Consider the following 17,191-nt stretch of genomic DNA (forward strand, 5'->3'; position numbering starts at 1 on the left):
ATTTTCATTGATGCAAGATTGTAAATACAGAATTTTCTCTTTCAACTTTATATACGCTTAACGCAATAATGTGCAGGTTCGTTTTATATAAAAATTGTAATTTATATTATACATATGAGACCGCATAGGGTTAATAATTGCTCCGTGAACACGTAAAGGCTAGGTGTAACTGCGATTCTGATATTCTTGAAATAGCCAAATTTGATTAAATCGTACGCTTTTATCGCGATGGAGGGATAGTAAATTTCCTTCCAGAAAATTTTCCTGACTTAACACTGTATTAATCTGGTTAATTTTTGACACTCTGAGAATTTAGAATTCTAATTTCTTTCTTTGAAAGTAATCTGACTGATGGATCTACCGATATGAAGAATTCACAGTTCACAGTGTACGATAAAACGATTCACTTGAAATGACATTTTTACAATTGAAAATATAACAGAATGAAAATTATGGGATTCGTCGTAAACACCATCAGACTTTTAATCAGACAGGATTAACCCTTTAACGCTCACATATTTCTCAACTTGATGTGCTAAAAACGATCAATTTCATTTTTCTTAAATTATTTCCTATTTGTGTAGAAATAAGTTTCCCATTAATTTATAATGCTGCACCTTACATTTTCGCCACAGAATAAAAAGGACAGCGCAACATGGAAAGTATAAGAAATTAAACGAAATTGCACTATCTAGAGGATTAGTTGCGCACGTGTGTGGCACGGACGTGAACGTTAAAGGGTTAACCAGCGATAACAGTAATCCATCTCAGCAGCGTGTACACTTTTGAGTAAACGTAGTCATGGCGACGAATCGCTGCGTACCCCGAACAATCGACAACGGGGGGTAAATGTGCAACGTGCATGCCGGTCGTTATACTCGAGCACGATACACTGCGACACAACTTGCCGGGTTCTGACATTCGAGTAAGCAAGCTTGCCACCGTACGAATCCTGACATCCGGCTCGCTCGTCCTGAAAAAGTTTCCGTCGCAAGACAAATTTCCACCGCGCTGGCTGAGCTCACGCGTCCCTTTCTGTTGTCACGAAACTGCCGGCGAACATACTACACGGTCTGGTAAACGAGGTCGTCCACCAAGTTTCGGGGGAAGTTCCGCGAACGACACGCCTGAGTATCGTGTTTCCACGGTATTGACAAAAACTGGCGGATTTAACGGGGAACGGATTTCTTAATTGACGAGGAAATTACCTGGTGAAGATGGTGTTGACACATTTTGTACCTGGGCATTTTACCCCCTCAACGTATGATTTCTTTTCTAACTATGCATATAAGCGTCAGCCACTTAACGCTTTAGTACTGTATCAGGTAACAAAACCTAATCTGTTACAGATTAATTAGATTTAGGAATCCTTCATCTTATAAATTGAAACGAAAGTTAGGATTGCAATTAAGTTTTCTTGGTAATCTAACTATTTTTGTCACATCGCGACCAGAATCTCTGCCACAAGTCTGACAGGCTGTCGCAGGTTAAAGGGTTAAGCTAATTTTTCGTACTGTTCAAACACTTCTTTGTTTCTTATTTTGGTGTTTTTCTGATTAGAAACCAAACATTTTTTCACAGTTTTCTATGTCAAATTTCATACTTTTCACTTTGTTTCCATAGATTTGGAAAAGGTAAGTGACTGCTTACGTGTTTTTTTTTACTGTCGCTCACATATGAGCGATGCGCTACAGAAGGGGTATAGCGAGTTGGTCCTTTGTTAGGATTATGCGCGTAGGAACGATGGATTTCTCAATCTATAGAGAGGGTGCTTCATGAAAAAATGGCCAAGAGGAGTATCTATCTTTCCGTTTCTTTTATTTACAAAAGTAAACAAGACTTGGAACTGAACTTTTATTCGGATCTAGAAATTCCATAAATTTTATTCGAAAATATTGAAAAATAACAGTGACGGGGGTATTTTTATGTAGAATTTCACGACAGCAGATAAAATTTTGTATTTTTTAAACGAAGCTAGAAAAACCCGACTGATTTTTGAAGTATAGGAAGAAATTTAAATTTCATAGCAGTCCATTTCCCGAATATTGATTTTTCGTTGGCGATATTTGTATATAAAAAAACCAAGACCAATATCGAAAGAACTATACACCGAAAGAGTGCATAATAGCTGTGTTCAATTTCGTCTAAATCGCTCCAACAAGTTGTTCAATATCCCTGATATTATTTACGATGAAACTATTTCGCGAAGAGCTACGAAATAACGAAAAATAAATTTGCAAATTTCCACGAATATTCCGGAAGTATCGTATTTTCAAATGCAAACATTTTTTTCTACCGTACTCCTATACGTGGTAGCCCTTAAGCACGTAAATGCAACAAAGGTTGATATTAACATACAGATGTAGAACGCAGTTTCAGCCTTGCCTTTGAAACCTGCAGTCATTTTACGGCCACTTCATGGTCACTTTACATTCACAATTACACCGTACGATTTTTAAAATTTTTTACGAGTCCGGTGTTAGTACCCGTTAACATATTCGAGCACAGTCTGTCGACGATTGCCGGCTAGTGCCGGGGCGGAAAGTAGCGAAAGGTATAACACTTTGTCCTTTATATAGACGGCGATTATGAAAAGTTTTTAATTATTACGGTAGCCGTTCTTCGAGGGATAAAAATCTCAAGTGAGGCTATAATCCTGCGTCAATGTGTTCGTATTCAAGGAGAAACGGCAGCTTGTAATTTGTTTACAGGCGGTTTCGTCGGAAGTGCTCTGAGTGCTTTTTACGAGAGTTCTCGCGTTCTAACAGGGAATGCTGTTGTTGTTTCAATGAAACTCGATGCTGTTTAGAAGATAAAAGCTTCCTTCGAGATGACGCTCTATCTTCAATTATTCCAGACGACCATCTCGCGGTTATCCGCTCCAAGTCCGCTTTTACAACAGAAAAGTCGGCTCTACTGTAAACGATTAGCTCGCAGTTTATCGTTAAACACCGTTTTTCACCCCTCCCCCCGTTTATCGTTTAAACTGGTCGTTTGATGTTTCTGCACCTTTTGATAAAAAACAAACTTGAAAAAAGAAACTAGCTAAAGCTACGGTTATTTTGAGTGCAGTTGCAGAAAATTCTGTACTTTTATTTCTTGATTAATTCGTATCCTGAAAGTGCAACGGAGAAATATAGAAATTCCCTTCCTCTAAATTGAATGTAGAAATTCACATAACCATTGCTGAAATATTCACAGGTTGTTAAGAAACATTTACTGTATCCGCAGCGGGTAAATTGGTAGAACGACTTTATCGATTAAACCACAAAGATCCAACGTTCGCAGAAAAATCGTAAGAAGCTAGATTATTCGAATAGCATGCAATAAAAGGGACAATATTCGTGGAAGTACGTTACCAACTGCGTCGTGCACGAAATTCGTAGACACGCATGGCTCGATTTCCTCGTGCCCGGCGAATCTCGTTTCCTTCGTGTATCGTCTTCCAAGGGCAGCGTAGCACTGTTTACAGAGAGACCGTCCACTATCCAGGAGACCCTGTTTCAACGGGCAATATTATTTACACGCGTCGTTCGTGAAAACGGTGTCGAGAAATTTTGTATCGCTACGGAACGCATGAAAAAATATATCGAAATTGTGGGTTATAGTTTCGATTCCTCGTGAAAAAATGTATCGAAATTGTGGAACGAAGATTTTGCATAGAAGGCTTCGTTTTTGAGAAAAACGACTTTGAAGATTCGTGCAGTAACTTTAACAAGCATTGTAACATTCTACAGAGAACACACAATAATATTACTTTACGAAATTAATTATCTTGTTATCCATGTTCATTAAGACTTTTTTGTTCGTTTCGACGAGTAATCAACGAGCCAGTTTTCTTTTTTTAAGAGGTACAAGTCCAAATTTGAGAAAATTAGTTAAGATTAGTTTAATCTACACACGTTAAACTGTTAAACTGTTTTTTATGAGTTCATGAGAGTATTATAGCGTATCGACTTTGTTTTCTTCAAAATTAGACTTATACCACTTTTTAAAAACACGGCTCAATTGTTATTGCATAAATACATTGCATAATGCATCAACATTTTATGTTAACTTTAGTGGATGTACAAGAATGTTCTGAAATGAGAAAGAAATTTGAGTATTTTAATACTTTTGTGGCTAGTGGGACTCATGTGAGCCGCTTTTTTTTTTAAGTGGTGTCTGTCCAATTTTGAAAACAATGAGTTAAAGCTAATTTCAGCTAAACGTCGATGTCTTTTTTTCTTATTTACAATAACAAAATTAATACACTACAATATCCTGATGAACTGATCAAAAGAAGTTTAACCGTTAAATGTTACTGCATAAATACTTTTTTTGAATGTGGTAAAAGTCCATTTGCAGCTAAAAAGAACCTTGTTTTTCTTTTATAATATTAATAGTTATTATCACATAATAAAATTTAACATGTTTACAATTTTAGAAATATTAGACGAAATTATTAACATTTGCTAATATTTCTTAATTAATTCAAACGCAAACCTTTAAATGTACCTTTAAATAAAAATAAATGAACTTATACCATTTACAAAAAAAAAAGACTGATATGCTCCTAAATTTTAATCGAAAACAAAGCCTCATATGCAAAAACTATATTTTATAATTTTGACTTATTTTTTCATAAAGAATCAACACCTTGTTGGTTGCACCATGCTTGCTGGAATTCCTTGTATATGAGTAACTTTAAATAGGCATTTAAATTCTACAAATTCGGGGGCGAAATGAAAGGAATAAATGCTCCGCCTCGTTAATATTTCTAGCATCGCTATGAATTTCTCGGCGAATATTAATGCACGGGAATGCCGCGTATGTTAAACGCGTAGCTCGAAACACGGTAATTCATTTCCATAAAAAAAGAAGTGGCAAAAGGCGTACGAGGATCGTCGCGCAATACTCATGTAATGATAGATTTCCAAATTATCGATAATCGCAGCTGAAAGATACAGTTTCCAATTTACCCTGCACATATTTACGAATGTACGCAAAAAATGCCAATTTTTAAACAACTATGTTATTCGATGAGAATATCGTGTTCGTAACTTAATTAAATTTAATTATTACTCTACGTAGTAAAATAATACTTGAAACAGCTAGCTTGGTTCGTATGACAAATGGAAATTGAATCTTTCGAGCACGTAATTTAATATCAATAATAATTTTAATTAAATATTTTGTTTTGGATCTTGCAAACATGAACATATTTAATACAAATATAATTATGTTGAGTGAGGAAATTATAGCACTGTAAATATTAGTCAGTCGAATAACGAAGTTCACTCGTCTTCGTTCTGTTTACAAGGTATCACGTTACACTTCAAAAAAAAAAAAAATTAAAAGTGTGGTACTGGTTCGAGTACAAGTAAAAACATTGTGTTAGAATATTCATGTACTTCGAGAGAAAATACAACTGGTTTAATTCCTAACGTTACAATCTTCTTTTACATGTACACCATTAAAAATTATATCAAAGAATATCTTTATATACCTAATAAAACTTTTACACCTTTTGACTGACTATTAACAGTTTACAAGACACAGAACGTGTTACTACTATTATGTTTTATACAAGAAAAATCGACTCAGCCATACATTTCCCGATACAAAACAAAATATCGAGTAAACAGTGACACCATTTTGCCATGAAAACCGCGCGAAACTAAAACTTCGTATCTACGAACGTCCATACATGGACTCGTATATACAAGTTAGGTTAAGAAACGTAACAACATAAAGCAATACCTGTACATCTATTCACACGATTCTGCACTAGCTGCATACCGGCATATTGCAGTCATTCGTCTCTTTCGAGCGTCCCTTTTTATCGTTTAGCACAGGAAAACAAGTAGAAGCGAGTAACGAGTACCGAGAGAAGAAAGAGAGAGAGTGCCGCGTCGTTCACCCCATCACACGTGGCCACGTGACCCGAATGGCGCCGACGGTGAGTGCGACGGCCCTGAACGTCGAGCGAGACGACGGTATACGCGAAACGTGCCGATGCCGGCCGACTACGCACGAGGGCGTCGCGAAGGCAACCACGTTTTCTACCCTCGTTTTCAGTCTGTCGTGGTGTGTCCTGTCGGTCGGCCGGTTGGTGCGGGAGCACGCGTGCCCTTCTCTCGTTCTCTCCCTCCTCTGTTCGTCTCTCTCTATCTTTGGTCGGTGTTTTCCGTCGTGATATACACTGCGTGATTTTCACTCAGCGCGCGCCAAAATCGTTGTTCGCTCGTCGTGCATAAACACGTCGCGCGGGGAGGGGGAGGCCGTCCGATGGAGATACGCGGTTTAGTGGAGAGCCGGCGAACAGTGTTGTGAATTTTTTATTTCGGTTTTTTTCTTTATGTGAGTTTACGTCGATCGCGCCCTCGAGGTCGTCTCTCTCGTGATTTTACCGCGTGTATTAACCGAGGACCGGGCTACGACGGTTCGCGTGTGTGTGCTATCAAAGAGGAGGATCGTTCCACGGCACGCGGATTCGAACGTCGGTGACAACGGAGTGGACATGCTTTCGGAGAAACGCCGTTTCGCGGACCGATGAACGTGGCTGGCAGTAGTTGACTCCGATGCAGAGGGACGCAGAGGTAAGGGTTCAATGTACGCGGACAAACGGCACCGTTGGCACGCGAGACTCCGGAAAAATAAACCGCCTCGGATAACCGTGACAGGTATTTCGTTCGGCACGATGCATCGAATGAACTACCCGCCTATTCTATCACTCGTTCCCCCTCCCTCCAAGCGTTCGTTGTCGACCCGTCTCGCGCACGGTTCGACCGTCGATCCTTCCTTCGTTTCATGCGGTCGCCGCCTCTTGACGCACTCGAGGCGCGTTACTTTACGCGAAATTAATTTCCGCACTTTGCCCTCTGTACACGACATGTGTAGTACGTTAGTGTTTTCGTTGATGTGCAATTTCGTTGCGTTTAGAAACTCCACGTCACGCTTCTATTGTTTTAATTGGTTAAACTGATCGATGAGAAAGTACGTACCGATTGCTACGGAAAAGTTTCAGCTACGTATATCAACGTACTGTTTCTGTTGCGTTCGAACGTAAGGAGAGCAGAGTATACTTTGTTCTCCCACGATATTTCGGCGTTTCATTTAGATTTGACGGCGTATCACGTATCGGCTGTTTAATAATGTAACAATAATCGATCAGTGTTCGAAACGTTTACAACGCGTACAACGTAAATATGAATAGAAGTGGAAAGTTTTATAACGTACGACGATTATTTATTTATTCGTTGCACGGGATATGTCCATTTCGCAAATTATTTCCAAGGGATACGTAAACTAGCCTGCGTGTATAGCTGTAGCGTACGTTTTTACTCTTTCTTATTCTACTTATAAACCATACCATTTAATTACGCTCGGTGAAAACAAAATGCGATGTATCTGCTATGATAATCTGCTGGTAGAGGAAATACGGGGCGCGATTAAATCACTAGGCCAATCGATACGTTCTGACGAAACGAGTATTAGGCGGGGTGGTCTGTCAGGAAGTGAACACCTGGCAACATTTTTTTTGTGTTAGTAATATGAAACGCGTGTTTCAAAATAACTTCTTCAGTCGCCTTTTTTTCTCAGCGGTCAAGACCAATGTTTTTCTTATTTATTCGTACTAAGAGGTTAGACTACCTTGGTTCGTCCGATAACTTGCTTCCTTCAATGTTTACTTCGGAATACGAAGAAATTTTTCTTCGAAAACAAATCTATTAAACTCAAGAGCATACCAGTGCTTCCTGAAACCAAATTTGCCTAATGGATTCGGTTGACGTCGGATTTTTTATTTAATCGAAATATTTCTAAGAAAACTTTCGTTTTCGAAGAATCAGAATAATTTCAACACAAGCTAAATTGTATGAAATATCAGTCTTGGAGAATAAAAAATTTCGATTCTTTTTACTCCTGCTACGTAGTCTAACCTTTTAATTACGAATGCATATAACACTTCAAATGGTAGGAAAGAAGATTAAAAATTTCATCAAGTTGTAACTACATCGAACGGTTAATTATCAGTCAAACGAACCACCCCGTATACGAATCCATTTACAACACAAACAAGTTCATTTCGCGGGATAATGAAGAACGATCGAGCTGGGTAGCAATTTATCGCGGGCAGCTTTCAGGGTTAACGTGCTTTAAGAGTCGGTAAAGAGGGCGGAATTTATTAACCGGGAGCCCCGAATAGATAAGGCCCGTGTGCACCGCGTATATGCAACTAGCGTCGAAACACTGCGTGTCTTTCTTCGCGTAGCCAGCGGTGAAAAGAGCGCAAATAGAGCTGGAAGCACGTAATTTATCTGGCGGTAGGAACGCGACGATAACGTGGCGCGGAGAACACGACGAAAGCTCGATGAAAACAAGGGATTAGTCAGGACGGTCTCGTTCGACTGAATTTCGTAATTTCTTATCCCGCTGTTACTTTCCGCGAAACACAAAGCGGACCATCTGGAACTCGTAAAGTAACTCGGAAGACATTTTCCTTCTTCTGCGGGAAGTGAATAAAAATTCCGTTTCCTTTTTTATTCCCCCCGCGTCGAAATTCCCGCGAGATAATCAGCTCGAATAAGCGCTGTTATTGTACAAGCACCAAGTAGAAGGGAAATGGGGGAGTAGCGTAAGGGGTGAATTGTGATAAGACGAGGGAGGATAGATTAAACGTTTCTAGGAGTGGTTTAGCGAGGTGAAAGCAACACGGTTTGGAACGGGAAACAGCGTGCCTAATGGAAGAGCATAATTCACCACGAGCTCACTTTCCACGGAGATGGAGGAGAAAGATGTATCGATAAGTGAAACGAATGAACTTTTTATTCGTAGGATTACAGCTTCCTAAAAAAGAAGGGGGGACGTGATAACGATAAAGCGAGTGGAATATATTTTTTTCGTCCAATCACAACGCTCTATTCTCTCTTGTTCACCCTGAGGAAATTTATTCCGCAGATAAGAGATGCCCATCTACAAGAGGGTGCGTTGTCCAATAAGGAAACGAGGATAGAACTGTCAAATACTGAGTTACGGCCGTGTAACGACGTTGTACAATTTGGATGTATTAGGTTGTTCAAATAACTAAGGTGTTAATGAAACTTTCAACGTTTATGGTTTTAGGAAAAATAATATTTATCGAGGAAATTCGGTGGCTTAAATGTATTTTAATTTTGTTAGGAAAAGCTCTGCATTTTAAAATCCTTTTTTTTTCCGTTTCGTTACTAAATTTTTGTCTAATTAAAGTGTGGTCACTGGAATTCGATCTTGATTTATGACTCTTTTTCATACACGATTTGTCATTTAATAATGAAATAATTGTGGAACTAATATTACTGGTTTTAACGTACTTTGGATATAGCTGAACGAGGTTATTTATGTCTTTGTTAGAAGGAAACTGTTTTACCCTTAAACCCTTTTCTTCCGGTTCTGTTTTTTTTTTGTATTCCTTCTGTTGATAAATTTTTTTTGTTAAAAATTGCAACATGATTCAAATTCTCCTTGTGTTGATAATTTCATTTAATTTCATAATTTAACCATGATAGTTATTGCTATAATTATTACAATTACTGCATTTATTATTTTTGATATTGTAACTAATAATTATATAAGTCGATTTTTATTAAAAAATCATGTACTTGAGACTATTTGAACGGTTATTCCAATTGAAATTTTAATTTTTGTTTGTTTCCCATTTTTTTACAGTTTTATATTTTACCTACTGATGATATTATCTATTGTTCACTCAAGTCTATAGGACATCGATAATATTGGTCTCACGAGTGTCCAGAATTTAATAATTTAGAATTTCATTGTTATATTATTTACCAATAAATCAATTTTGCTTATTAAATGATAATCGATTAGTTGTTCCTATAAATTGTCCAATTTGATTAATTGTATCTGCATCAGATGTTATCCATTCCTGAACAATTGAATCTGTAGAAATTAAAATTGAAGCTGTTGCTAAATTTTGCCCAACTACAATACAAAGTGGTCACTCAAATTCGATCTTTTTCATGCACAATCTCTCTAATAATAATAAAACAACTAAATAATAACGCATAATTTAAACAACAAACTTTCCCCTTTCACATGTACCGATTTCATAATTAATGCTTTGAAGTGTGATTCAGTGAGACGAGGATGAGTCGAAATCCCGTTAAACACAGTTAAGCTTGTTGTTGCAGCGCAGAAAGTACCGGACACCACTTTTGAACGCGAATATCTCGCAGAAATGATTTTTCAAGGATCCGTATAAAGCAGTCTAATTAAGTGGGCTGAGAAAATTCTGTGGAGAAAGCCTGGCGGGGTAATGAAGTTGCTTCTGTATCGTGGAAATTTCAAAATCTCGTTTGGTCGGGTAAAGAACCTTCGATCCTTTGTTGTTCGTTCGCGTTCATTGTTCTTTCTTGTAAAACTCGTTTCACCCTCTTTCTCTCTCTCTCTCGTTGCTTTACAAATGGTCCCCTAAACATTGATCAAACTTCGAGAAGTTCAGTTCATCCGTTTCTCAAGTTTCCTCCCTTTGGAGGTTGTCGAGGAACAACAGCGCAAGATAGAGAGAGAGAAATATCCATAGGTTGATACGTTCTTTCATGATAAGGCTTCTGTGGAAACAATAAATTCCCGAAAGCCAGGAATAACAAACTTTTCCTTCGTTCAACGAAGGGAATTTCAATATTCCATTAAAAAGATGTATGTATTTAGATCCCTTACTCACGGAGGATCCTCTCGGTAGCCGCGTTCGATCATGCTGCTGTCCACTTCTTTGGCTGCTTCTATTTTCGCACCGAAATGTCGCTGTTACTCATCCACGATGATGCATTCGCTTGGTTCATAAAAAAAATACCCCTGCTTTCTTCACCATCGAGAGACCGCAGAATTCAGTTTAAGCGTTCTGCAAACACACTCTTGTCTCTATCACACGGCCAATGACGATGTTGTTAACGCGTGCTCCTCGAACGCTGAAACCTCTGTGTACATTCAGAAACGAAGGAAAAAGTACATTGTAACCGCGACCAGATAATTGCAATATGGTGGCAGTATTCTTCACTGTGTATACTCGTTATTCTCAGTCTTGTACAGTAATTGTGAGAACATAATTTGCTATCGGTAAATGATCTATGGTAGTAAAACGAAGAAAGTGATTGTGCTTTTTAAATGTCTAATAATTTCATGGAAATCGAATTTCACGAAGAATACACTCATAAGATACAGGGAAGCCTTGGAAATAGGGAAACACCCCAATAGCGTGAATAGAGATACTGAATTCTTAAGTGAAACCTATCTAGAATATGCTCCTCTCGATTTTTGAATTTCCCAGCTGACAAATTAAAGGACACTTAATCCTTATGTCAATAACCGGGTACCCTTCTGCATAATTCTCACTTAAAATATTTGATCTTCCAGGTGAAAGATTGAAATATCCGGCCAGATCGCTGTTATTTCGCACACTTCCTATCCGTGTTTGCCTCAGGTTTAGAATTTTCTTATCAGAAAGCTACTAAAATTGGACGATAAAGTAGACAACTGTGATTATTGACACAAGGGTTAATTAGTAGCCAATGATCCGTGACGTGAATAAGCTGCAATTTAAAATGACACGCAATTTATCAGTATGTCTCTGTATCCTGACGAAGCTAAGGCAAAGTTCGCGAAACCTAGGAATTTAACAAATATTGGACATCGAAGCCATGCCATGAAAGCCTCGAAAGTCTCAGTTTAACGAAATAACGTCTACAAAGAAATTACAAGGAATCTTCTTGTCCAACAAATTTCGCGATACAGAGCTACCCTGTATGTGCTCCACGTGTCACTGCTAGAAGGTTAAAATAATGCAGACTGTTACCGGTTGAAGTTTGACAAATATCGCTCCCGATGGTTCGTTTCCTACGAAATTATTAAAAATAGCTAGTCAAACATGAACAAATAGAATGCACCGTTCGAAGGGGCGAAAGGGGGAGAACGTTAGCTCACCGATGCGTTTGATCTGTTGTTGCGCAATACTCGTGACGGCTACCAGAGAATCGTCTAGCACTTGTGCGAGAACACTGCGCTTTATAATTTATTGCTCGAGCTGAGAGAGCCGGAGAATTTATCGCAAACTTCGCCGGGAGATTTAAGGTGCTTTCGAAAGAGGCGTTATATTTTTCGCTGAAATAAGGAACGCGTCGGTGCTACACGCAATTAGAAGTTAATGGGCGGAACGTGTAATAATATGTATGAAATAATGGGGAAGATTTCTCAGGCAACAATCTCCGCCCCTCTTCGGAGATGCTCGAGGAAAGGCTATAAGGGGCGGTTACGTATTTTCGTATTTCGAAGACGATGCAACACAATTTGTCACGTGGAACGATCTCAGCCGCGTGTTTTTCACGCAACGCCAGAGACGCGAATTTATCCGATTCGAATCGGATGATTGACGAGTAGATCGCGTGCGTTCGCTGTGATCTTTCGCTATCTTGCACGGTGGAAAGTTAACGAAGCTAGATGACTGTTTGCAACGGAAACAAAGATTGCTTGTTTGGCGCTATCACGAAATTTCAATCGCCGACAATCCGCTCGAATTAAAGGAAGAGCCTTCTATTGTGAACCGATCGAGATTCCGAGTGGATACAGAGAACGAAACACTCGCGTCGAGAAATATTTACAGTTGGAGGAAAGTTCTGATCGAGAGTGGCTGGTAATGAAATGCAATATACGTGTAAACGTCTGGTATGCATATAAATTGAGCGGAGCTGAATTTACGAACTCCAGGTGGTGCCAGCTAACGATTTTGGCTAGACCCTACAGGAGACGGTTGTTGTCCGGTCGCGCAGCCCACCGGCCAGTAACACATCATAAGCTAATAAACAGTCCTTTCCAGCCATCTTCCTAGCCCCTAACAAATTCCTTTCCTACCATAAAGCAGTTCAAGTCGCATCCTGGTCATGTTTCCTATCCCTTTCCCCTTTCCGGGTTTTCCCTAAATTATTTAAACTTTTGCACACCACCTTCACCCTCACGTTCTCCTTCCACTAGTTTCCTAATGTCCAATCACACCTCCGCATTTTTCGAGACCTTCTTTTCCACCACCTTCAACGTCCAACCAATCCGAACACACACCAACCTAATATATACCCACGCACCACCACAAATAAAGCAGATTTCAAAAATATTCTGAAGCAGAGAACGTATTATTCACCATCACCACACCAACTACTAGAATTTCGCCCTTCCGGGATTAAAACATCGGGAGCGCAACGATACGAACTGAGAACGAAGCTAAACAGTCTCGTTCACGAGTAGAGTATCGTACAGTTGTAAACGTAACGAAACTGACGGAAACGATAAGCCACTGAATCGTTTCTATCGTTGTTCCAAGAGTGTATTGTGTATATTTGTGTTGATCGATTATCGTTGCCATTCAGTTGGCGAGACGAGCTAACAAGTTGCAGCGGTAAACAAAATAATTATCCTCGTTAAAGTCGACTTGCCGGATGCTTCGTTAATTAAACAAGTACTCGAACGTTAAATTGGAAATAACACGGGGAGTATGAAAGCAGGATGGATGAATTTATTCCGTGAAGATCGCCGAGAGAAAAGGAATAGGTCAATCGGATTGCTGGACCGAGATTCCAATCCAAATCTTCCGCTAGTCGGGGATCGGTGTTCTAATAATTGAGTTTCCTTGGCCATCGATAAATTCTTTTTTATCATCCTTGATATTAAAGAATCTATCCTGCCGAGGTCAACCTTGATTACGTACGAAAATCGAGACTCGAAGTAATACAAAGGCTACTTTTCAGGGTTACCATTTTTCATGCAAGCTAATTCTGAATTTAACCTTTTATACTCGAAGATTCTTTTGCTACGGTAAATTGGGAGCTCTTTTGCTATGGCGAGATAGCAGCTCGGTGAATAATTCTTTAAAATACCTATTTCAATATTTCGTATATCACTGCTTCATATTGATAGTGGCATAACTGAAGAAATGGTAATTTTCAGTTTTTTCTGCTAACGAATTTCATAGGTACTGCATTTTTATCAGTATTCAACTATTGGTCAAATGCAAATTTTAAACTGCTTCTCCTGCAAAATTTATATTTTCCGAGTTATGAGTTATCAGTGCTAAGCAATGATATCTTAATATTATGTAGGAAATTATATTTGAAAATTGAGGCGACTCGAAAAATTAACGTTCACGAAGATAATTAAATACAAACAAACAACAGGTCAAATTATTTTCTGCCACAATTAATATTTCACATATCACTGCTTAAAACTGCAAATTTTGAAACTGCCTTCTCTGTAAAATTGACATTTTGTTGATTGTCAATTCTAAGCAAGGATATTTTAATATTACATAATAAATAGCATTAGTAACATTCGCAAAGACAGTTATTTATTAAATTGTTTTTCTCTGCGATTAATCACGAGATCCCCCATGACCGGCGGTGAGAGATAAATGGCACAATTGAGCGGCGCCCCGTAAACTCAGGAGCAGGTTTCACACGTCAAATAGAATTTGCCAGTGGGTGATATTTTTCCGCGGTGTGAAAAGGATCACGGTCGTGCGGAAACGTGGTGCACACGCGAACGTGACAGGAGGGAATAGGTTTATATTTAAACCAAAGTGGACGGAACCGTGGAACGTTTTGCATAACGAGAATCGAAACGTCGAATAGCTTAGTCCGCAGGTATATCTGTTTCGAGAAGCGTAATTGGCTCGAACACAACGATACTCTGACGCGACTCTTTCTCCTACGGTTATTGTTTGATTATTCGCGACGTTTATAGAATTTACGAGAGTGCCACTTCACCGTTTCGAAAAAGCTTGTTTGCCTGTCGAACCGCGCGCTTCCATTAGCGGATACAATTGTCTTATTGCCGTTCCGATAACGTTCACGGTCCTCGTTCGAGTAATTACTTTTTTAATCTCACCAAAAGAATCGTCCACACTTTCTCGGTTAACCGAACGAGCTTTTCTTTGAGAAACTTCCGTCCGGAAACTTCCAAGTAGATAACCATCTGCGAGAGGAAGGCGCTGCGAGCGAAGCGAATGTGAGAGAAGTTCCTAACACAATTGTCGCAATTTCTTGAGAGTTTTCTGTATTGTCGCGAAATTACCCTTTAGCCGTTCGATTACTTAACCTCCTGACTTGGCATTTTCTTTCGTGACTCTGCGTCTGAGCATCAGCTGTTTACTGTTTTAGTACTGTACCAGTAAATACATACTTAGGTGAGAGAAGCTAATGTACACTGCTCGCTAAAAGAAATTGCAATGTTTTTCGGGCTACTCTGAGGAAAAATGACCTTTTTCAACCAAATTTTAATCACTTTCCCCTTTCAATACCTCCAGAAATATACACCCATCTCTCCATTTACGCGGTCAGATAAGTTATTGACAAATTCATCTAAAAATATAAACAATGATAATGCAAATGAAGTAAGACTTGCAAATATTTTAAGCGATGAAGATAGTGACTTTGATGAAGAAGAGAAGGTCGATTGCTTTGAATTACAGTACAGATTCTGACACCGAATGAAACTTAGCTTGGTTTCCTGAAGTATCATTTGTTTTATTAATATATGCGATTTAAACGTTTTTATAACTTATACCTGTTTTCCTTGCCATGCTTTTTTTTCATTCAAGCAGACTCTGTTTACGTGATTTTTATCCACGTAAATGGAGGGATGGGTGTACAATGTAGTTTTCAGATTAGTGCGATCTTTCTTCGATGAACAGTGTATTGTAGATTAATTGCATTTGATGATCTTCAGTCTTATAAATTTAAGTGAAAGCTAGAATTAAAGTGAATACAATGGTTTTTGTCGCATCTTCGCTGAAATCTGTTTCCCTCGAATCTGACTCGTTGTTAGAAGGCAAGGAGTTAATGAAACACAAGTGCATCCCATTTGTCGACATGCGTCAGTGAAATTTTTGTACTTTCGATTCGTAGTGTACACATTTTCACGAGATTATGGTATGATCGTTAGGAACGTCGTGTTAGAAATATCTGTAAGGATTTCAGAGCAACGCGGCAGCAACGATATTTGCAATTCGATGCTTTTAATGAAACATCAGTGCATCCCATTTATTTCGATGTGTACCGACGAAATTTAGATTTCAAATTGCCAGTGTACACATTTGTGAGAGATTAAAGTATTATCGTTAGAAACGTCGTGTCAGAGGAGTCTGAAAGGATTTCTGCAGCGCAGAGCGGACGATATTTGCGATTCGATTCCCCCGAGGGAGACGATAGGGGCGGAAGCTTTTTTCTGTGATTTCGTGTAAATAGAACCGGGCAGGATTTATATAGAAGTCAGTGGCTGAAAGACGGATAACGTCTGTGATATTTAGCTAAGGAGAAATGCAATGAACGTCCTGATAAAGTATCAATTCAAGATTGACACGTTTGTTGTTTACTTATTTCTGCATATTTTACGCTAAACTGTAATTTTTACGATTGTTTCAGCATTCGTTTGTAAAATTCGATTTCTGTTTTAAAAAATAAATTCTTTCATTTTTAAATTCCCAAACACCCTCGAACAGCACAAGTTGCATCAATTCAACAGCTCTCTCCGGATTGGAAATTTTTCATTCGATAAAATTTATTCTTTAGAATCATTGCAAAAGATTCTGTCAGAAATGTCGACGTTCGTTGAAAACTTCCACCGTAAAGTGTTAACAAGTAGATTCATGCTGTGACGCCCGGTTTGTTCCAATTCCTCCAAAGTCGGAGCAGATATTGGGGTAACGCTGAATTTAAACACTTAAGGGTCGTTGTTACGTAGGAACAGAACTTTATTTTACAGTAAAGTAGAAGTTTTACGGTGAAACAAAGAATGAATACGAAAATGGAGAGTTTAGGGAAGATGGGCTTTGAGTTGACTATGTAGGAGAGTTGAAAGATGAAGAGTCCAGTATGAGTAATGGTGAAAGTGGGTCACTCGTTGTAGCTACAGATAAAACTAAGGCTGAGAAGCAAAATATTTGAGGGCGTAGCAAAGCGAATCGATACCACAGAATTCCAATTTTCACAAATAAAACATTTACCGCGCGAAACGGAGAATTGGCAATGAAAAGAACTGTGCACATCAACGTAACTCTCCAATAGTCGAATCTTCGAATCGAAGAGAAACCAGAACGTCGTGTTTCGGTCAGAGGAAGAGTAGAGCTTGGATTCCCATGGTATTTGGTCGGTCGTGGAAAGACCGAACCCGA

Source organism: Habropoda laboriosa, unplaced genomic scaffold (assembly GCF_001263275.1).
Source record: "Habropoda laboriosa isolate 0110345459 unplaced genomic scaffold, ASM126327v1 scaffold66, whole genome shotgun sequence".
Taxonomy (NCBI): Eukaryota; Metazoa; Arthropoda; class Insecta; order Hymenoptera; family Apidae; genus Habropoda; species Habropoda laboriosa.